Source organism: Saimiri boliviensis, chromosome 6, assembly GCF_048565385.1.
Source record: "Saimiri boliviensis isolate mSaiBol1 chromosome 6, mSaiBol1.pri, whole genome shotgun sequence".
Classification (NCBI taxonomy): Eukaryota; Metazoa; Chordata; class Mammalia; order Primates; family Cebidae; genus Saimiri; species Saimiri boliviensis.
Window position 1 is genome coordinate 99,133,829 of NC_133454.1, and position 22,949 is coordinate 99,156,777.

Consider the following 22,949-nt stretch of genomic DNA (forward strand, 5'->3'; position numbering starts at 1 on the left):
TATTATCCTTGGTAAGCAAATAGAATGGTAGCATTCTGTATCTAGTTTGTCCATGCTCCTAGAGTGTCATCCTTAGGGTTTTCCAACCAATATTCTGATATATCTAGCAGGAGCCCTCCCTGAAGTGGGTCACAAGTACTTGAGTATCACTTTTTCTTTGTCTTCACAGCACCAAGAGAAAGTAGAAAAATTTGCTTTATCACATGATTCTTATTCTACTTTTCTGTGGAATCAGCAAATGTCTTAAGGGAAAACAGGCAGAGAGCTGGGCTTACTTCTCTGGGTCTTTTTTATAACCAGGTTGGTGAGCCTCCACCTCACCAATCCCATTACCAAATTCTGGCTATCATAGCAGTTCCAAGCTCTGATTTTTGGCTCTGAGCCCTTTGAGATTGCCAAATTTTCCACTGTGTTCTGTACCTTTTAACAGAAGTTATATGCCCTGACCCTCTAAGTGAATCCTTGGCTTCCCATTCAAAAATCAACAAATTCCCTGGGGAAAAAAAAAGTGGTTATAAAATGTAGGTTCATCGCTCTGTGATTTTATTTTCACTGGAATCTTAGCATTTCAAGTATTATTTACATCACCAGTTTTTTGATGGTTTCTTCTTCTTTAAAAAAAAATACTTGGGTTTTTATGGTCATTCTCAGAAAATGTAGTCTGTTACTGTGGTGGTAACACATGGGTATAAATTCTTTTTCATCCCCGTCCTTTTGAGAGCTGAGATCTTTGACCCCTATCCTTACATTTGGGCAGACATAGAACTAATTCAACTAATGGACTAATGGACTACAGCAAAATTCATAAATGGCCATTCAATGTCCACCTTATGCTGCTGGAACACTTGTTCTTAAAGCCATAAAACATCATCTTGAAAGTCTACTTGGAGACTGCCATACTGAATTGACCACAGAAGTGGTCTTGTGAAAAGTTCCATCTTTCTGTTCTTTAGAGATCCCTTCCAAGTTCCATATATACAAGAGAAAAAGCATCTTGGAAGTCAATCCTTCAGGCTTAGCTCTTCTTATTCTCCAGCTGTTTGAGCAATCCTAGCTGAGGCTCAAGGAGACATCAAGGAGTAGAGAAGAGCCATTTCCACCGTGTCTTTTCTGAATTCCTGATCCACAGAGTTCATGGGCATTATAAAATGGTTGCTTTTTTATGCCACTAAGTTTTGGGGTGATTTGTGCTACAACAGATAAGTGAAATAGCCCTAGCTATTCTAACAGAGCCAGATATAGAAGTCACTTATAATTTACTTGATTTTTTTATTATAAGAGAAAATAATGGAACAAGAATAGGATTGCAAATAGATGCAGAAAATATTTCATAGACATGTCTGGTTTAACCTAGGAAATTAGAAAAAATGGGATTTCTTTTTTTCTTTTGGATGTCATCCTCTTTGATATTCTAATTTTCCCACTGCCTCCACCTTGGATTAGCACTTCAACAAGACTTATACTCTTTGTGAATTACACACGTCTTTAACTTCCTCTCCCTTCATTCCATTCCATGGTCTGGTGAAAACATACCACCTTTGCTCCCATTGCTTCAGAACTGTACTCTCTGCTTTCCAACTGTTAAACCAACTATGAATTAGAGGAATCTATGAATCATGTAATCTTCAATCAACATAAAAAATGATCTAGTCTAACTGCTAATCCTAAGCAGATATTCCCATCCCTGAGAGGTTGTTACCTAGCTCATGCCAAGCCATATATTTCTCTTTGCAAATTTGAATTTGGAAATTACAAGAAAATGCAAGCCAATTAGCAAAGGATATCACAGGAGTTATTCAGTAATATCTACCATGACAAAGGTGTTGGGAAATAAAGAATAATAAAACAAAATGATTGGCCTCAGGCCTGATAACAATTTATCAGGAAATAAACATACCACTACCTCTTCTATAGTGTTATATGAGATTAAAATGCACAAAGAACAATGCATTGAAAAGGAGGAAATTATCCTACTTAAGTATATGAGAATATTCTGGGAAAGTCCCACAGACAAAATGACAACATCTTTCAGCTGTGCTTTTTCCTCAGTTGATGTAGTTTCCAGGTTTTTCCGCATTCTCGTTGCCACCCTTCATCTGGACACTGTCTAGTTTTTCAGTATCTTTGGAAACACAGTTTTCCTAATATTATTTAAATAGCCTACAGGTCAAGGGACGGTCACAACCCTTAACCTGAAGGTGATACCTCTTTATGAAACCTAAGATTTCATCAGCATTTTTATCAGCAAGGTCATATTATAGGATCCATATACAGCTTAATGTGTATTAAAATTTCCAGAATTTTTTCCACATGAGTTATTTTGAAATCAGATTTTTGTGCTGTTCATATTTTGAATCTGCATTCTCAAGACTTTACTTTAATTCTTCATTTGAATCCAGTGTTTTAACCCCTAGAGACTTTTGTTGGTGGGGGAAGAGACAGGATGGGAAGGTCTGGTCTCAGATTCTGACAAATGAGTGAGCTCTTCCAGGTCTGTGTCTGCTGCAAATTTAATGAGCAAAACTTATGTGTCTTTCTCCTAGGTGGTGATTAAAAATATTGGCCAAGACAGAGTCATGTAATCCAGGCTTGGACAATCATATATTAATACATTTCTCCTATTAAGTGACTTACTTGCATTTTAATTGTGGCCTTCTGAAGAATAGATACCTTTACCCAAATAAATGATGAAGATGATAGGAATATTAGGCATCACGGAAGTCCACTTTGGGAGATTATTATTAAACATGCGGTTCTTCTATGCATCTTACATCAGACTATTTGGAAAGACTGTTTATTCTATTTTGAGGCCTCTCTTTCATAAACTTTCCTGCACACAGGAATCGCCTGGAGAGGTTTTAAATATACAGATACCTGGACCCCACTCCCAGAGTGGTACCGCCTGCATTTTGAAAGTTTGTGAAGCTACCCAGGTGATCTAATGTGTAGTCAAAGTAGCCACTGCTTTTCTAGAAACTCATCAACTGTAGAAGAAAGAGCATAACATTAGCGGTCAAAGTGGGATAGACCCCAGCTCTGTCATGTAATAGTTGTGTGATTTGGACAAACGGCTTAATCTCTGAGCTTCTGCTTTCTTATCTATAAAATTAGGGCTAAGAATGACCTAAATATGAGGTTTGGGGAGGGGTTTAAAGGGAGATCATGTACATTATTTCTGTTCATAGGAGGCGAATAGTGGCTGTCATCTCTTTCCTCTGTCTGTCCAAAAGTCCCCTAAGTTAAGCTATAGAACAAGGTCAGCAATGGCTGAAGGGCAGATTTGACACATGAGCTCTCATCTCTGGTGTTCCTTCCAGGATCAGATAACCTCACCTTTGGTGACCTGTGGCTGAACTTTTCTGCTTCATAGAATGATTTATACACCATTTAAATGCACAAATGTAGCTTAGCTGGGAAATAAAACATATATTTGACTTTAAATTGCCAAATAGAAAAGAAATGTTTCATTTTCCAACTGTGGCCACAGAAGAATGTGTAACTGCTCAAGTTTCATCAATAAGCCTTTCAAATGTTCCCCTGTATTCTCAATTTCTCATGTAATTCAACTTTTCATTAATATAGGACTTTTCTGGGGTGGAACTCAGCAAGAAAAATAAATACTAGATCTTTTTTTTTTAGCTATTCTTTTTGGAAAATCCTAACTAAAATACTAGCCAGGTAAAATGAAAGTTTTTAACATCTGAACTATCAATTGATAGTTTAAAGGAACTTTTTAATCGGAGTGATGTGAGTATGTGTAATAAAAATTCATGTGTTGTTTTCCAAATGTAAAAATATTTATCAAGAAATCTGAATAAAGCATTGAAATATCACTAAAATTTTAATGTCATGCAAGACTATTGTTCCATTTTCATTCTGCTTCCAGCCCAAAGGTACAACAGTAATTTAAAAAATAATGTGAACAAAAAATCTTGAGTTTATCTCATCTCATCTTCTTTCCAGTCTTTTCTCCATGCCTCTCATCTCATTTATTCTAAAAACGTTTATTGAGATGCTAGTGTTCATTAGGCATTATGGATATCAAGACGAATGAGATAAGTGATCCCAGACTTTGAAGAACTCACAATCTAATGTGAAAAATAACTAAAACCCAACATAGTTAATAACAACTGAATAAGGTGTGTAGTCTGATCAGCTGTATTGTATCAAAGACAGTTTCCTAGTTTTGATTTTGTAGTATAGTCATGTAAGAGGTCCATATCAGAGGAAGCTGGGAGAAGGGTACACAATACTATTTTTGTAACTTTTGGTGTAACTATAATTGTTTAAAAATAATAAAGTTTTAAAAAATCTAATGTATTAGAAAAAGTACTAATGTAGGGCAGGTTTTTCTAGATAACTAAATAAGTAGACATGGTATAAGGGAATAAGGGAAGGCTTCTCAGAGAAACGGCATAAAATCTGGCTCTGAAGAGGCAATTCAAAATGTCCATAGTGTTGTAGTTGCCTTTGGCTTCTGTAACAACTTTCTACAATCTTGGTGGCTTAAAATAATTCAGATTTATTTAGTCACACTTCTGGAGGCCAGAGGTTCAAACACTAGTTTACTGGGTTTGAGTCAAGGCATCAGCAGGGCTGGTTCCTTCTGGATGCTCTAGGGGAGAAACCGTTTACTTGCCTTCTCCAGCTTACGGGGGTTCTCCACATTCCTCAGCTTGTGACCCCCTCTTCCAATCACTCCAGCCTCTTCTTTACGTTATCATGTTTTCTACCTCTTCTTTTGCAGTCAAATCTCCTCTGCCTTCTCTGTATAAAGACTAATGTGATTACATTTAAGGCCCACCTGGATTATCCTGGATGATTTCTTCTTCTTAAAATCCTTAACTTGGCTAGGGAGGTGGCTCACACATGTAATCCCAGCACTTTGGGAGGCCAAGGCAGGTGGATCACCTGAGGTCAGGAGTTCAAGACCAGCCTGACCAACATGGAGAAACCCCATCTCTACTAAAAACACACAATTAGCAAGGTGTAGTGGTGCATGCCTGTAATCCCAGCTACTCAGGAGGCTGAGGCAGGAGAATTGCTTGAACCCGGAAGGCAGATGTTGCAGTGAGCCGAGATCGTGCCATTGCACTTCAGCCTGGGCAACAAGAGCAAAACTCCATCTCAAAAGAAAAAATAAAAAGACCCTTAACTGACTGACACTGCAAAATCCCTTTTGTCATCTAAGTTAACACTCACAGGTTCCAATAATTAGGACCTGGATATCTTGGGGGTGCCTATTTAGCCTAACATATCTGCAAGGGTATTGTTCCCAGAGGTTTCCAGCTGTGAAAAACAACTTGCACAATTGAGGGATGGTGAATTATTGGTCGTATTTGGGGTACAGGGAAGGGAAGTAATGGGATATACAGTTAGCAAGAACAACATATCACAGACTGGGTGGATTAAACAGCAGAGGTTTATTTCTCACAGTTCTGAAGTCTAGAAGTCCAAGATCAAACTGTTAGCAGGTTAGTTTCTCCACAAGCCTCACTCCTGAACTTGCAGTTTTCCGTCTTCTCTCCGTGTCCTCACATGGCCCTTTCACGGTATTTGCACCTCCCTGGCATCTCTTTGACTTCTTATAAGGACACCAGTCATATCAGATGAGGGCCCACCCCTACGACTTCATTCAATCCTATCTCAATCGTCACCTTCTGAGATTCCAGGAGTTAGAACTTCCAACATACATATTTGACGGGAACAAAATTCAAACCCTAATAATTCGGATCAAGTTTTGAGTAACTTTGTGATCTGGCTAATGACCTTGTTCTTGAAAGTTATAGTAAGCCAAAGGAGGCTTTTAAGGACTGGAGTGACAAAATCAGATTGTTTGTTAGTTTTTTATGTCAATAACTGAAAATAGAAACAAGGAAGTAGTAACTTGCAGCAAGGAGAACAGGAAAAAGCCCAGTACAGTACCCAGGACATAAAAAAGGAAAGGTGAGGCTGAGCAAGGTGGCTCACACCTATAGTTCCATCACTTTGGGAGGCCAAGGCGAATTGATCTCTTGAGGTCAGGAGTTCGAGAACAGCCTGGCCAACATGGTGAAATCCTGTCTCTACTAAAAATTCAAAAATTATCCAGGCATGGTGGTGGGCACCTGTAATCCCAGCTACTGGGAGGCTGAGGCACGAGAATCACTTGAATCTGTGAGATGGAGATGGAGGTTGCAATTAGCCAAGATAGTGCCAGTGCACTTCAGCCTAGGCAACAGAGTAAGACTCTGTCTCAAATAAGAAAAAGAAAACAAACAAACAAACAAACAACAACAACAACAACCAAAAAAAAACGAAGGAAAGGTGATGTTTGCACAATCCTAAGACACGGGTAATAGATATAGCAAAATTTTGCCTGTTTTCTTCCACCAAAAATTCATGGAATCTTCAATAAAATGTAACAAACTACTTTTTGTCTGCCACATAGCTGAATTTAAAACAAATGCCCAGGTGCCAGAACCTAAGCAGGAAATCAGAGCCAGAATGATGAGAAGGGATGCTGGCACCTTGTGTATATCAGACCAGATATTGGACCTGTGGTCTGGAAGTGGGTATTTTAAAGCTATGTAGGGGACAGAACCACACTTATGGGACCAAGGAGCTCAACGATCTGCCCAGCCTATAAAAAGGGGACTTAAAAAACTCTGACTTCTTATTCTGGGAAGCCACAGGAAGCCTGCTGACTGTCCCGGAATGTAGATGGGGTGGGAATGGAGGTGGAGCACAGTAATCTTAAAAAGTGAAATCACTATCTTTACTTGAAAATACTTTTTTAAAATCTAAATTTGAGTCAAGGAAATCTCAAACTGAGAGAGAATGGAGGAAAATCTAGCCTCAAAAAAATGAATCAAAAAATTTCCCCCAATACAAACAGCATGAGTTTCCAGATTGAATGAGTCCACCCTGTGCCCAGAATAATAAATTTCAAACACTAGAAACCAAAATAATTTTTTACAAGTGTTCAGAAAGAAAACAACAGAACCCATACATATAACCAGAGTGGGTTTAGAGAGAGAATGTACGTTTGCATGTGTGTATACGCACACACCTGTGTCAAAGAGAATCCTCATTTTCCAAAGTTCAAACTCGATAAATAGTGCCTAAAAATCTGAAGTTAAGAAGTGGCAACATAAGCATATTACTTATAAATGTAGAGTAAAATACCAAAAACGAAGCAAACAAAGTCATCGGGAAATATGGAAAGGGTTTGCACCGGGGCCTGGAATTGGGGATCAGTGTTCTTGTAACCCTGACCCTTCCCTTCACCCACAAAGCCCTTGTCCCCTTTGAAGGAGATGACATTAAATGACCATCTGTTCTCTGCTCTTTTGCAAACGCCTGTTCCCCGGTCACTTCTCTCAACCTCTGGAGTTTTAGTACTGGCTCTCTGTCCTTCCCTCCACTGTTCTCCTGCCATTATTCCTGGGAATTTCAATGTTCACATCCTGCCTGTCACTATCCTGACCTCATTGCTTTCTACGCACTTTTAATCCACACCTCCCTCCCCAGTCTTCCATGGTCTGACCCTAGGACTTTTCAAAAGTCTTAATGCCAAATGCCTCACACTCTAAACATCAAAATCTTAATGAATAAATACTCTCTTTCTATTTCAAATTACCTACTGTACCAAAACCACTTCAGTCACTCCACTTTTACTACCTATCACCCACTCTGGTCTCTCGTTCCTCCTCATCCAGTCTGGATCCACGGTTGATGACCGTAAAATGTTATATATCCTCAATTGCCTTGTCTGCCTCCCCTTCCATCATATTCTACTGGCATACCCCAAAACCTGTTTAAAATGTATTGCTGTATTTCATCAGTTAAATAGAACTATAGACAAAACAAAGTCACACAACACAAATCCATATAGACCGGTTCCATTTTAAATTTATGTTCGTGATCTCAAGAAAATCTTCAGCACAGCCCGGAAATTCTGCTATATTTCATGACTCAACTTGCTTGTCTGTTATCTAAAATAATTATCTCAACATGTCCTCTACTTTCCAAACTCCAAAATATTTTCTTCTCTTTAACTTTCAACTAATGGTGGCTCTAAAATGGAAGAAAAAAAAAATCAAAAGAAGCAGGTTTAGTTCAAATTCCAGTTTTGCTACTCACTACCTGAATGAATTCTGTGAGCCAGTTACTTATTTTTTCTGGGACTCAGTTTACTCATCTGTACAAGGGGTAGAAAATAACAGTAGTGTCCAGTAATGAATGACATGTAGTTTCTGCTAATAAAATATTCTCTTGAAGAGGGAAACCAAAAACTCTCTCCTTTCCACCGTCAAATCTCCTGTCCTACCAGGTATTTGCATGTATCTGTGAACGCTGCCTTCCTTTCTAGTGCATACAGTTGTTTCAGGACCCCCATGAATACCAAAATCTGAGGATGCTCAAGTTCCTGACATAAAAATGGTAGAGTATTTGCATATAGCCTAGGCACTTCCCCAATATACTTTAAATCATCTCTAAATTATTTATAATATTTAATACAATGTAAATGCTATGTAAACAATTATTGTACCATATTGTTTTTAATTTGCATTATTTATATTTTTATTGTTGCATTGTTATTTTTTATTGCTCTTCCCCACCGATATTTTTGATCTGTGGTTGCTTGAATCCACGGATGTGGAATCCATAGACTGGATGTCCGTAGTCCCTGCTTCCCCTTCCGGAACAGTGAATGAACTGTTTCTGAACCTCATTGCAACCCCCCTACATGAGTGTTGGATCTCTTTCCCTATCCCCTGTTCAATGACGTTGTTCCTGCAATTGTTCCTCTTCTATCATTTCCCATGACTTTTCCTCTGTCTACTAAGTTATGCCATCAGCATATAAACATTACGTATTATCTTCCATCTTAAGGGTCCTTCAGTGCTGTCATGGCTTGTTTCTTGATTTCTTTTGTAAGAAAACTCCTTGAAAGAGCTGTTTACATTTGTTTTTCTTTTTCTGACCTCTGCCCCCTTTATCTGTCTAAATCAGAGTCTCACTCTGTCAGCCAGGCTGGAGTGCAGTGGCATAATCATAGTTCACTGCAGTCTTGAACTCCCAAGCAATCCTCACACCCCAGCCCCCAAAGTAATTGAAACTACAGGCATGTACCATCACACCTGGCTAAGAGTTTTTATTTTTATGTTTAGAGATGGAGGTGGTCTCATGATATTGCCCAGGCTGGTCTTGAACTGCTGGCCTCAAGCAAAACTCCTGCCTCAGCCTCCTGAGTCGATGGAATTACAGATGTGAGCCACCACAACTAGCCTCTTGATCACTCTTTTGAGCCCACTATTGCAATACTTCCTGTCAAAGTTTGTCTTTCCAAACTCTCAAGTACTCTGGCCTTCTTCATTAAACATCTCAGAAGCATTATCCTTCGAGGTTTCTAGACTCCATTTGGTGTCTTGGTCAGCTTGGGCTGCCAAAACAAACACCAACAACTGGATGTCTTACAGAGCAGAAATGTATTTTCTCACAGTTCTGAAGGCTGAGATCTCCAAGATGAAGGTGCTGGCCAGTTCTTTTTCTGGTAAGGACTCTCTTCCTGCTGTAGAGACGACTGTGTTTTTACTGTGTCCTCTCTTGGGCTTTCCTCAATGCATGTATGTGGAGCAAGAGAGCTCTCTCTTTTCCTTTTCTTCTAAAGCCACCTTCTAAAGTGCTATTGAAGTAGGACCCTCACCATTGTGATCTCACTTAACCCTAATTACCTCCTAAAAGCCCTATCTCTAAATGCAGTCACACTGGGGATGAAGGCTTCAACATATGAATTTGTTGTGGGAGACCCAACTAGGTTCATAGGACACCATGCTTGCTTTATTCTTTCTTAGTACTGGAGTTTCTGCTCACATATCACCTCCTCAAAGAGGGTTTCCCTGACCACACCATTTACAGTATCTTTCTTTCTGTGATGTCGCTCTTGTTTTCTGATTTTTAATAGCGCATTAGGTTTAAACACCTGGATATTTGGAGTAGACTGCTTTGGTTTAAATCCAGACTCCGTCATTTACAAACTTTGTGATCCTGACCAAGACAGTTAGCTACCAGTGCCTCGGTGTCCTCATCTGTAAAATGGGGATCACGAAAATACAGTCATCTAAGTTAAAGAAGTTAAAATATGCGAAAAGCTAAGAATGTTGTCTTGTACAATTTCAGTTATCAATAAGTGTTAGCTATTACTTTTAGATTCATATTTGTCTATTTTCCTCATTAAAAAAAAATAAAAACTCCAAGAAGATAAGAACTTTCTGCCTTGCTGAAATACACAGTATCCCCAGTGCCTAGACCACTGTCTGATGTTCCACATATATTCGTTGAAAGAACAAAGGTATAAATGAGTGGTTTCTTGGAAGAATTTTTAAAAGTGTGGTTTACAGTGTCAAATGCTTTAGAAAGCTTGGCAGATAAGGACATAAACCGTTTGTCAATCAAAAGGTCATTGGTGATTTGAGCAGTAGTAATAGCCATAATTTATTGAGCTACCTTGCTAAGTGTGCTAATCTACACAATGGCCCTACAAGGAAGCCATTATTATCACCATTTTATAAGTGGGGAGTATTTCTGCAGCTCTATGGGACAGAAGTAAGACTGAAAAGGATTGAGAAATGAAGAGGAATTAAAGATGTACAGTCACCTCTATTATAACGGGCAGCTTGTTTAAACATATTAACCTATAGGAGAAGAAATAAATTCAACTGGTCAGAGACATAATCTGTCTACCAATGTTATCAAAGAAACCAGGTATGATTGAATCAACAGGAGTGGAGTGAGAAAAATATAAAATAAATGCACATTCTCAACTTTACACATTTTTTCTCCTGGGTCATTTTAAATGCTAACTTGATAATGATTTTCATGTAATTTATTCATCAGATACTCTGCTTGAAAATACAGAGATGATACATTTTAAAAAAGTCACCATCTTTGTAAGAATCTTACTGAATAAGAAATATCTTTTTACAAATTAAACTGTTGAAGAGATTTCAACTGGGTTTGGAATCCAAATCAACTGAATCTCTGGCAGAATATTTTCAGAAAAAAAAAAAAAAAACCCTGGAACATTTGAGAATTACAGTTCTGCACCTCTGCAAAGATTTTTATGTTCTTCCATTGGTGGGTGAGGGGGCAAGAGGAAATTTTCTGGGTAGGCTTACAAAAACCAGCTTTTAAAGAGCTTCTGATGATTCTGAGCTACGTTTCTGGACTGGGATTTGAGTGTTTACACCGCTGTTTCTTGGATAATTAAAAAGGTAGGTGCCTGTTTCAGAGAATCTCTCTCTTCTACCTTGCTTTATTTGGGTGGTGTGACCCAGATTCTTCTGTATATTCATCCTGCCTGTCACTTTTTGGAATTAAGTAAGGCAGCAGCAGCAAAATAAAGATGTAATAGTCACTTTGGATATTTAAAAGTTTTGTTTTTTATTTTAAATGGGAAACTCAAATGTCATTGTTTATTTTCAGGGCAGCGAAGGACTATGAGCAATTCTCCAATGGTGAAGACTGATCCCAGTCATGTAAAAAGAAGTAAGTATTCATCAATGTGTACGTTTCTTTATCTGTGTTAGTTTTCTTGAGCTATGTCCCTCCTCAGCCCAGTCTCACTGCTTCTGTTTTTCATTAGCTCTTTATAGTACTTTTTCCTTGTGCCTTAGTCTTAACTCTTTGCTTGTCGATAAAGATGCCCGGTAGGGATTGTCAGGGGCCAATGAGAGGTTAGAAAATGCCATTTGCCAAAATAAAAATGATAATTTTATTATGCATATCTGACTTGGAGTACTGAAAATTAAAACTGAAAAATAAAGTTAATCCCCAGTCTTTTTTTTTTTTTTTTTTAAATTTAAAGCTTCCATGTTGCTGGGGTGACCTTTTCTGTTCTGTCCTGTTCTAATGTCATCATATGAATTTTAAGTTCTCCCCTACCCCTGTGGCTATGTTAGGTTGACAGTTAAGCCAGGACTCTGCCCTGAAGCACTGCACTATTCTCAGCTCCAGGCAGCAAAGGGTTAACAGAGTCTCCAGCGCCTACCGAGTTGTAAAAGAAACTGCTGAAGCTGATCAATGACCACTGTTAAGACCTGGAAACCAATTATAAACCTGAAATTTGTGATGAACAAAGCCCTGAAACACTGGGATGAAAACTACTGAATTAGTCCAGTTCATTAAAATCATTAATAGTCATGAAATGAAAACCACCAGAGTCCAAAAAGGCTTAATGCTCTATCCATATTAATTAGATGGGAGCAAATCTGAACTGAAAAGCAGCACATGCTTTGTAGAATTAGCAATTGGTCTCTACAGACTACACCGATCTCTATTAAAATTCAGTTTAATTAAAATTGATCACGTTAAGAAACTGATGTGGTTAATTAACTGAATTCCTGGACTTCTTTTCATACGTTTCACAGACGCCTTTTACACTGCGTTTGTGGGTGACACTTCATGTTGCACACAGCAAATCCGGTTGCAAAGGTTAACTCTCTGTGTTCCTGGAGAGGGTACAGACCACGGTGGAGGGGTGTGTGGGGGCGAGTCAGAGGAAACCCGGCTCTATGAGGAATCAAACCCCAGGCTAAATTCAAGGAAACTCCTTTAGAAAATTTGTCCCATTCATGGTGGATAAATGAATGTGTATCAGTGACAAAGAGATTCTCTCTCCCAGGCTGCCACCTCTGGAGGAGCTGAGAAATATTGCCAAAAAATAAGAGTCACTCATATCGAAAGGAGGACAGTCGGGAGTTGGGTAAGTGTGGCTAATTCTGTACCAGGATTGCTGAAGGCATCTTAGGTTTACTGCCTACACACCTCCTTGTTCTGTTTGGCTCAGAAGTCATTTTGTGTTTTTTTCCATCTGCAGAATGGGATAATGACATTTCTAGATTTCACCAAGGCCTAAAATGACAGCAATAGCCCCTCTGCCTTTCAGCTGCTCCGCTGCTCCCGGCCAAGTCTACTCCCCTTCTTAAGTCCACCAAGCACATTGCTGCTAATGCAGCCTTCCCAAGACTGCAGCTTATGGTGTCACCGACCTGCTCGGAACTCTGTAATGATTGTGCACTGTGTACAGGACAAATTCTAAACTCCACAGATTTAAATCTAGAGCTCTTCATTATCCGACCCAACATAATCTTACCTTCCCTTGCCTTTTAGCTCCCTGTGGCATGTACTTCTTTGTTTCAGCCACATTGGCCAGTTTACAAACTTTGAGTTTCTTATTTGCTTTCCACCTTGCACTCCTTTTTCCTCCTAGAAACTTATTTCAACCCAGCCCGTCCTTAAGAATTCTACTGGAATCCCATCGCCATAAAGTCCTTCTGTCATCAACTGACCACAAAAGATCTTTCCTTCCCCTGCCTTCTTGTAGTTGGTATGATCTCAACTCTCAATTGGTTCTTGTTCCCCAGAGTCCAAAATAATTACTCACATGTACATATCAGCCCCTAAAGATTTTAAGTTCTTGTCAGGCAGAGGCCACATCTTACATTTCACCAAATCTGAACATGCCCCTGACACAATGTGTGCTCCATAAATGTTGTTTACAATGAGGATAATAACTTATCCTTTGATAGTTTCTGGCAATTTTTCTCAGCAAGAAAGTTTCTTTGTTTCTAAGACAAAGTTTGAGCTTTGTCTTAGGATGAACTGGCAAAGGAATTTGAATGTGATGTGCTAATAGCAACAATAATGATAGATGGCATTTATTAAACTCATGTGTCAAACACTGTGCGTAAGACCTATGTTTTACAAGGAAATCACCTTTTCCCTCCATTTGTTGCCAGAGTTGCAAGTGCCTCTCTCAGCGTTTTCTTCATCATTTGAATCTAGGATGGTGTCTTCCATTTCGTTTCTAATTCTTGTATATTTTTGTTGCTCTTTTTCTAACGTAATTTGACTTTCTGATTTTTGTGGTTGTTGTTCCTGTTGTTTTTCAGGTATTTTCAAAGAACAAGTTTTGAATATATGCATTCTTTGTTTTTATCTTCATTGACTCAAATTTAGCTTTTATTTTAAAATTCTCATTTGCTATTTCTTGGCAGATTTCATTGTTTGTTTTTTTTTTCTAATGCCTTAATAAGTTAAAACCTTCTTAATAAGTATTTAATTCCATTTTCCCCATTTTCCCTGTTTTGATCTTTCTTCTTTAATGATAAAAGCATTAAGAACATACAAATGCAACTTTTATTGTGATGCTTAGATTTTTGATTAAGTATTTTTATTTTTGCTTCTTTCTATAAATCATTTATAATTTCAGATGCGATTTCTTTTTTTATCTAAGGTCTTTTATAAATTATTATTAGGGACTATTTTTAAAATGACTTATTCCTAATTTCATTATGTTTTGATTAGAGAGTATATCTTACATGGTTTCTTTGGTCAAGTATGTAATTAATTCTTATAAATATTCCACACACATGTATACAATGTATTTTTTTCTATTTGAAATTTATAGAATTACATTCTTCAATTATTTTACGTATGTCCTTATTTTTTGGTCTAATTCAACTGTCCAGTTCTGAAATAGTCGTATTAAAGGGTACCACTATATTGTATATTAATTAAACTCTACTTATATTTCTATGAATTTTGCTTTCTGTTCAGTTGCTATGTATTTTGATACACAAAGGTATACAACAATTATATCTTATTCTTCTTAAAATTTTTTAACCCAAATTCATTATGTGATTTTAATATTATCACTCTTTTTTTCTTATTGTTTGACTTCGCCTGTTATCTCTTTGCTAATTCATTCACTCATAAATTTTTTTGGGGGGAGGGACTTTTTTTTCAAAATATATTTGTATGTAGGCTCTTTTAAAGAAAATGTATGCTACTTCTTGTTATAAAAGGTTTTTTTGAAAATATATGCTCTATCTTGTTATAAAACATATTTGAGACAATTTGCAAACTCTATAAAGTTTCAAAAAATAAAAAAAAAAAAGCTGGGAAAATTAGTGCTAGTCGAAATATAAAAAAAAAAAAAAATTCAGCCAGGTGCAGTGGCTCACATCTGTAATCCCAGCACTTTGGGAGGCCAAGATGAGCAGATCACCTGAGGTCAGGAGTTGAAGACTAGCCTGACCAACATGGTGAAACCTTGTCTTTACCAAAAATAGAAAAAGTAGCTGGGTGTGGTGGGTGACACCTTTAGTCCCAACTACTCAGGAGGCTTAGGCAGGAGAATTGCTTGAAGTCAGGAGGTAGATCCTGCATTGAGCCAAGATTGTGCCACTGCACTCCAACCTGGGTGGCAGAGCAAGACTCTGCCTTAAAAAAAAATGAAAGAAAGAAAGAAAGAAAGTTCCAAGCCAAAATATTTGCTCAACTCTAAAATTTAAATTTCATGGCACACATTTTGTATTAATTTTTTATTAATTAATATTGTCTTTTTTGAATTTTATTGTGCTTTGTATTTCAAAAGTCATTGCAAAACTAAAAGCAAGATTGATTAATTAATGACTGGCTATATCCATATGCCTCTCTTTCATTCTTTATTGCTGATTTATCAAGCAAACTATTCCAATCCCTGCATTCTCACCACATCAATTAATTTAGAAGGGCAATTAACTGTATTTACCATTGCATTAGTGGTTAATTTCCCTTTCCTAAAATTCCAGATCAATCTCATATTTTTCTATTATTTTATAAAAACAAAATACAACTCTTCTCTGCCCAGTCTCCCTCAAGATTTGTCTCACTGGTTTGTCTGCTATTACTTATTCTTTCCCCCATCTCTACCACTTTGACAACTCAGGTTTAGCTGAGAAAGTTTAAAACTTTTGGTTTCAATACATCATTAGATCTTCCTTTGAAATATGGATCTTTGTTTCAAGAATACTTATATAGTTCACATATTATGCACTCTCAGGCAATTTTTCTAGCTACATATTTTTCATGTTTTATTGTTTCTTCTCCTCTTCTACTTCTCCTATCTTAAGATCTCTGTTCTGACTCATTTATTTTATATATATATATATATAAGCTCTTTCCTCAAAAAGGGCTATGGGAACTTAAATCTTTGAACTATTTCTTATATACAAACACATTTCCAACCCCCTGGTGGTTGAGGTATTTTCAGTCCTTCCCTATCAATCTTCTGTAGATGTTATTCCATAGCCAGAATAGTTGTTTTCTTTTGTAAACCATTGTCATTTCCTTTCAAATAATACTTAAAATTAAATAAGGCATTTTACTCTCCATACTCAAGAGATTTTTTAGCATAGAGAATTTAAATGTTGCCACCAATTTCTTCTCCTTCTAGATCTTATATTACTCACGTTTAGTTATCTTCCAAGTCTCCTACCTTGTCCTTCATGATTCCCATCTTTTTGTATTTTTTGCAATGTTTTGAAATACATATTCCATTTGATATTCTTGGATACTAATTAATTCTCTCATTCAATTTACAAACTAAACTTTTGTTTCAAAAATAGAATCTCCTAGGCATTTGCATTACTTTTGTTGTATTGTTTTAGTAGTTACCTGTCTTTTTTAACAGCTATATTTAATTGAGAACCACCTTTTGCAGATGTTCTGAGTTCCTAGCAGCTAGAATTCTTTCTCTAGCTGCTAGGATCCCTTACATGGATTATAGTTTCCCATTGCCTACTCTATAGGGTCAGGCTGAGTTCTTGGGACACTCACTTGAGAGTGGTGTATCGCAGATTTATCTCTGTCTGTGTGGTGAGTTCAGTACCAGCTGACAGGTGGTAGTAAGTACTTGATTGAGGCTCTCAAGGAAGGGAGAAAAGGAAATCCTCTCGAAATAGTTTTCTTGGAACCGCTCTTCTTCCTAGAATGCCACAGATTTCCAAAACCTATGTTCTCTCAAAGATCACGGTACACTGATTTTTGCTGCAAAATTCTCCACAACTTCAGGCTGTGTCCAAAGCCAGAAGAGTAAGTCTGACCTCAACTTTCTATGTCTGGATCTACAGAGCCCAGAGTCATATTTGTACTGTACATGGCCCTGCCTGTTTACCAGACAGACTCAGGAGAGAAAGACTGCTGTTAGGAACTGAGATTAGAGAACAGCAGAGATACATTCAGGGTGCCATATTCCCAGAATTACCCTGAATACTTTTTAAATGTTTTAAAATATGAAATATAACACTCATACAGAAATGTGCATAAATCATAAATATCAGTATAATAAATGATTATAAAATGAATCTTGTGTAACTACTACCAAAGCCAAGACATAGAATATTGGCAGCTAGTCATAAAACACCTGTGTCTTCCTCATTTGACACAATACTTTCTTTGCCCTTCTAAAGGTAAATCACTATTCTGTCTTTTATAGTAATTAGTTTTCTTGCCTCTCTGAAAAGGTCTTACACTTATGCATGTATGCTCAAATAAATATAGTTTAGTTTTTACTTTCAAACTTTATATATACGGCATTATATAGTATGTATTCTTTTGTGTTTTGCTCCTTTTTAAACTTCACATATATGATGTCATATAATATCTATTCTTTTATGTTTGCTTATAATATTTACTCTTTGGTCTATAGCTCATTCCTTTTTATTTGCTATAGAGTATTCCATTGAATGGATTTGCCACATAGCTTGGTGTATTCTCCCATCAATGAACATTTGGGTGGTTTCTAATTCAATGCTATTTCAAAATATTGCTTCTGTAAACATATACAATGCATGTACTGATTCACAAGTATACAAGCTTCTCTAGAACATATAAATGGGAGTAGAATTGATGTGTTGGCAATAAGGTTGCATATTTTTAATGTTATTAGAAAATACCAAGTTTCTAAAGATGTTGTATCAATTTATAATAACCAGTGATTTATTAGAGTTTGTTAGCAGTTTATTAGTGTTCTCATTGTTTCATGTCCTTTACCAATCTGTTGAATATGTAATGTTATCTCATTTTGGTTTTAAGTTGCATTTCCTCATTAGAAGTCAAGCGTCATTTTTTATGTAAGAAAAAAAACAAACACAAAAGAGTCATTTACAATTTGAGAGTGAAAGTAACATAGCTGCACTCAATGCTTGATAGAGTGGTAATTCTCATGGCAATCTTGAGTTAGGTACTCTATTATCACCCCCATTTTATAGACGGGGAAGTTTGAGTTTTGATGAAGACATACAGCTAGTCAATAGCAAAGCTAAGATTTGAACCAGACTTGAACTTCTCAGCACTGAGTCTCCTATGCTTTAAGAAGCTAACTGTAACAGCCATGTGGATAATAGTCTAGAGATAGGAGTTACTAATGGTAACGAGAGCAGGCAGGAGCCTGTAGTACAGTATTTGTTGAAAATGTTCAGAGGATGAGTGAGTCATACAGGTGTAGCTTTAAAGCTTGTTAGCTAAGCCCTTAGGGGTAAAAAAGCAAAATGTCACATGAATTTAGATTTCATCTTAATTATGCCATAAAGATTTGAGTACTCATGGCACCCAAATGAGAATTATTTTTAATTTTAAGACTCAAAGCTCTTTAAAAAAAAAACTTATTTTTTTTCCTGGCATAAAAGGGATATATTTTATCTCTGATATAAGGGATAAAAATTGCCCTTAATCTCGTTACCCAGAGATAACCACTATTAATATTTCATTTTATCCCTCCAGCAGTTTTGAGCGTGTAGAAATGTATTACATTTAAACAAAGTTGAGATCAGACTGTATATGCTGTTTTATAACCTATTTGCCCTAAACAAAATACTGAGAACAAATTTCTTGTCATTAACATTTCTTTTGCACATGATTTTTAGCAGTAGCTCACTTTAAAGTTGTGTCATAATTACTTTTTAAGTGTTTCAGATACTACATGATAAGCATATTTACAGATAAATCTTAGCCACCGTTCTGATTATTATTTCCTGTGTAACATTTATAAAAGTGTGTGTGACTGTGGATCACAGTCCATAAATTCAGGTTTGCAAAATATATCTCACCTGTGTCGTTTCCTTAGATCAATTCAAATTTGATCCCAACTTCCTTTATCTCTTACTGGTGGGATATCAGGTTTTTCCTTAAGATTTTTAAAGAATCTGAGAAGCTTATATGGTACCAGGAATGTAGAGGAAAGACGCAATCACTCTAAGCATCTGTAGTCAGTATGGACAACAGCAGTGGTCAAACCCCTGTTGTCCCTCAAAGTCATGTAATTCTTGGCTTCTATACCACTTGCGGCACAGGAAGACTTTCCAAGCCTGAGAATCTCAGTGCCCATCATCCAATCTCTCCAGGGCCACAGCACAACTGGTCCTCTCTGAGTTGCTGCCACCACCCTGAGTGCTGCCAAAACCAGGACATGGGTCAGTAACTGCTGCCTCCCTTCCCGGTCTGGGAGAGAAAAGTCCTGTCTCAACCTTTTCATGTTCTCCAGGAGCCCCTTTCTCTCCATTTCTCTCTGTGGTGATTTTAGGCTTTTATATGAGATAGGACACATTCTTGACTTTAAGCAGGTTTAGCTTTCTAATGTGTAACAAACTTTTCTTGGGACAAAGGAATCTTAAGGTTTTGCCACCTTCTTGAAAATGAAGAGGAAAAAATATATAAGAATACCACTGGTCAAATCGCCTGTGATCCTCTTCTTAATGTTTCTAATACGTCCTCTTGTGATGTCTAAAACACTTGCCAAGGTGATTTCTGTCTAGTGGAATAGATAGAGGGTAAAAAGATGGAAGATGCCATATAAAAGGCATGGATGGAATCTAATGAAATTAAAAGAACTCAGGGCATCAGCTCACAGAGGAAAAAAATAAAGCTTGAGAATGGGTAAATATTAGACATTTCAAGAAGAGAACAGAGGGATGAACAAAGGCACAAAAGTGAGAAATGGGAAGTGTATTTAAAGCCTTACTACTCATAGTGTGGCCCATGGACCAGCAGCACCAGCGTGACCTAGCAGCTTGATAGAAATGCAGACTCTCAAGACTGGCTCCAGACTGACTGAATCAGAATCTTCATTGTGACAGAACTGCAGTGATTTATAAGCAATTATGGTTTGCGCAGCTCAGCTTTACAGTAGTGGTTTTCAAAGTGTGATTCCCAGATCAGCAGTATCGCCTTCCCCCATGAACCTGAAGACTTCTTGAGCCCAGGAGTTTGAGAATGGCCTGGGCAGCATAGTGAGACCCCATCTGTACACAACAAATTTAAAAAATAGCCAGGCATGGTGGCATGTACGTGTAGTCCCACCTACCCTGGAGGCTGAGGCAGGAGGATCTCTTGAGCCCAGGATCGGAGGCTGCAGTGAGGTGTGATCATGCCACTGCACTCCAGCATGGACAGCAGAGTTTGATCCTGTGTTTTATTAAAAAGAAAAAGAAATGCAAATTCTTGAGCCCTAACTCAGACCTACTGAATGAATATCTCTGGAGAGAAGGCCCAGCAATGCTTTTTAACAAGTCTTACAAAGTGATTCTGACACATGTGCAAAGTTGACAACCACCACTCCAGAGCAGGGTTGCAAAAGCCTTTATGGAAAAGGACCAGATACTAAATATTTTAAGTGGGCTTTGTGGGCAATAAGTTCTCTGTCATAACATCTCAACTCTGTCAATGTAGCAAGAAAGTACGAATAGGCAATCTGTAAAAGAATGAGCATGGCTCTACTCCATTCAAACTTTATTTATAAAACACTAGAGGACTGGATTCAGTCCATGGGTCATATTTGCCAATCCTTTTGCTAGAGCACAGATTTTCCAACTTGCATGTGCATTAGAATCACTTGGGGAGCTTCATAAATCTTGATACCCAGACCGTATCCCACACCAATTAACCAGCATATCTATGGTTGGCTGAGGGATCAATATTTTTTTAAAACTTTCCAAGTGTTTTACACTCTCTCTGGAATGCACAGAAAGGGATGAGGCCAGACGCTACAGAACAGAATAGATGTCCTGAGAAAGAGGGGTTGAGAGGGTCAAGGGAGATTCAGCAGGAAGGGCGGCTAGAAGCCTGAAGGTAGAGGCCTTTCAGATTGGGATATTCCCCAAGCACCACGGGATTTGAATATCCATACAGGTCAGGGCACAGATTTTCATTTTTTTCTTAACCACATGTTACTGCATTTAAATCACAATATTAAAAATGAGAAACGTCTGAACAAGGAATAGGCCAAATGGCTTTTAATTCCCCAACAGCAAAACCCTGTTAATACCTTGCCCTGTGTCAGCAAAATAATTGTGGTTCAAGTGAATATAAAACACTTCCATTCAATCTTCTCCCTCCTCCCTAAGGCAAATGCTTTCTTATCATGGAGAAACAGTACTCCTCAAACTGTCAGACTGCATCAGGGGAGTTGAACAAGAATTATAAAGCCAGGCTAAATCAAGGCATCAGCTGGGAGGGCAAAATTCTCCTGCAGGTGCATTTTCCTTAGTTCTTTTCCTAACCAGAGCCTTCACTAATGCTACTGTGGAAATGCTGAGAGACTTTTGCAAGAAGACGAATTAAAATGTTTTGGTTGCATATAGCAGAAACAGTCACTGGCTAACTCAAGTGAAAACAAAACATGAAAAGATCTGTGGTGGCCCAGAGAATAGAAGGACAGGCTAAAGAACTGGTCTTGGAAAGGACAGAACCGTAGACGATCTGAGCCTTTGTGATAGGAGCTGTGCAAGGTCTCTTCTCGGGGCTGCCTTCCCTGAGGGAACTTTGCCTGCTTTCTGCTCTAGAGTCCCACCATCCAAGGTGCCACATCCAAGGAGAACATCTGATTGGCCAGGCATGGGCCCCAAGACCTTAATGAACAGTCCCACCTTGACTGATGATTCCCCAAAGTCTACCTTGAATTTTATTGCCACAAGAAGGAAGAAGAGATGCAAGGAAGGCAAAAGTAGCAGATGCCCATTACAGCGAATAACAATCAATGTTTTTTAAACAATGCGTCTGGCGATTCAAACAGGATTTGTCACATATTGATCATGGGACTGGACACACAGTCTCTTCCAATCCTCAGTGGAGAACGCTTATCGAGTCATAGGTACTGGGGCAGGAAAAACTTAAAAATACAACCCCCTCTTTTACAGGGGAGAAAATGGAAGATGACTGAACAACTTTCCCAAGCCTCTTCCTATTCATATTTAATGTTTTATTGTATGTGCTGCCGAAGCGAGCACTCATATTTAATATTATTCATGAAAAATGTACAATCAGATAAGGGTCCAAGCTGGACCCTTCATCTAGAGTATTCTGCCCGTGGTTGTAAAGTGAGTGTTTTTTAATTTCCCTGAAGACCCTGTGCATGAGTCATGGTTGCTCTTTTAAAGATGAAAAATAACAGTATCTCACATTTGTCCAGGGGTTCTTATTTAAAAAGCACCAGTGGCTGGGTGTGGTGGCTCACACCTGTAATCCCAGCACTTTGGGAGGCCAAGGCAGGCGGATCACCTGAGGCCAGGAGTTTGAGACCAGCCAACATATAGTGAAACCCCAAATCTCCTAAAAAAAAATACAGAAATCAGCAGGGTGTAGTGGCACGTGACTGTAGTCCCAGCTACTTGGGAAGCTGAGGCAGGAGGAGAATTGCTTAAACCTGGGAAGTGGAGGTTGCCCTGAGCCAAGGTCGCACCAGTGCACTACTACACTCCAGCCTGGGCGACAGAGACTCCATCTCTCAAAAACTAAAAATAAAATAAAAATAAAAATCACCACTTCCTAGTCCCCATATTCCAGAGATTCTGATTCAGTAGGTCTGGGTAAAGACCCAGGAAGCTGCTTTTTCACCCAAGTACCTACATACCGTTCGTCTGTACAGTGCATTTTAAACAACAGTGTGGTTCCACACACAAGTGTTTGCAGAGACCAGAGAGGTCATGTGGGTAAAGCCAGGAGAGCATAAGACAACGAGAACAGGTGAGGATGGTGACTTGGGAAGTACATGTCCTGCCTAACGGTATGTGGACGCCATCTGTTTTCAAGCACCCTGCAGTCTAAAGAAAACCTTATTGGAGGACGTTTTGCTGTCATAGATTCTA

General features: G+C 38.1%; 1 long non-coding RNA gene across 2 annotated transcripts in view; it reads left to right on the plus strand.

The window, feature by feature from the left end:
* Positions 1-22,949, plus strand: part of LOC141584874 (uncharacterized) — a 53,800-nt gene that overhangs the window by 12,217 nt on the left and 18,634 nt on the right. Inside the window, exons 1-3 of one of the 2 annotated variants that reach the window (XR_012518132.1) lie at positions 11,167-11,258; positions 11,470-11,532; positions 12,668-12,748. This is a non-coding gene — a long non-coding RNA (uncharacterized LOC141584874). Of the gene's footprint in view, positions 1-11,166; positions 11,259-11,469; positions 11,533-12,667; positions 12,749-22,949 lie in introns of those variants that run through there. The other variant, XR_012518133.1, reaches the window with a different exon arrangement.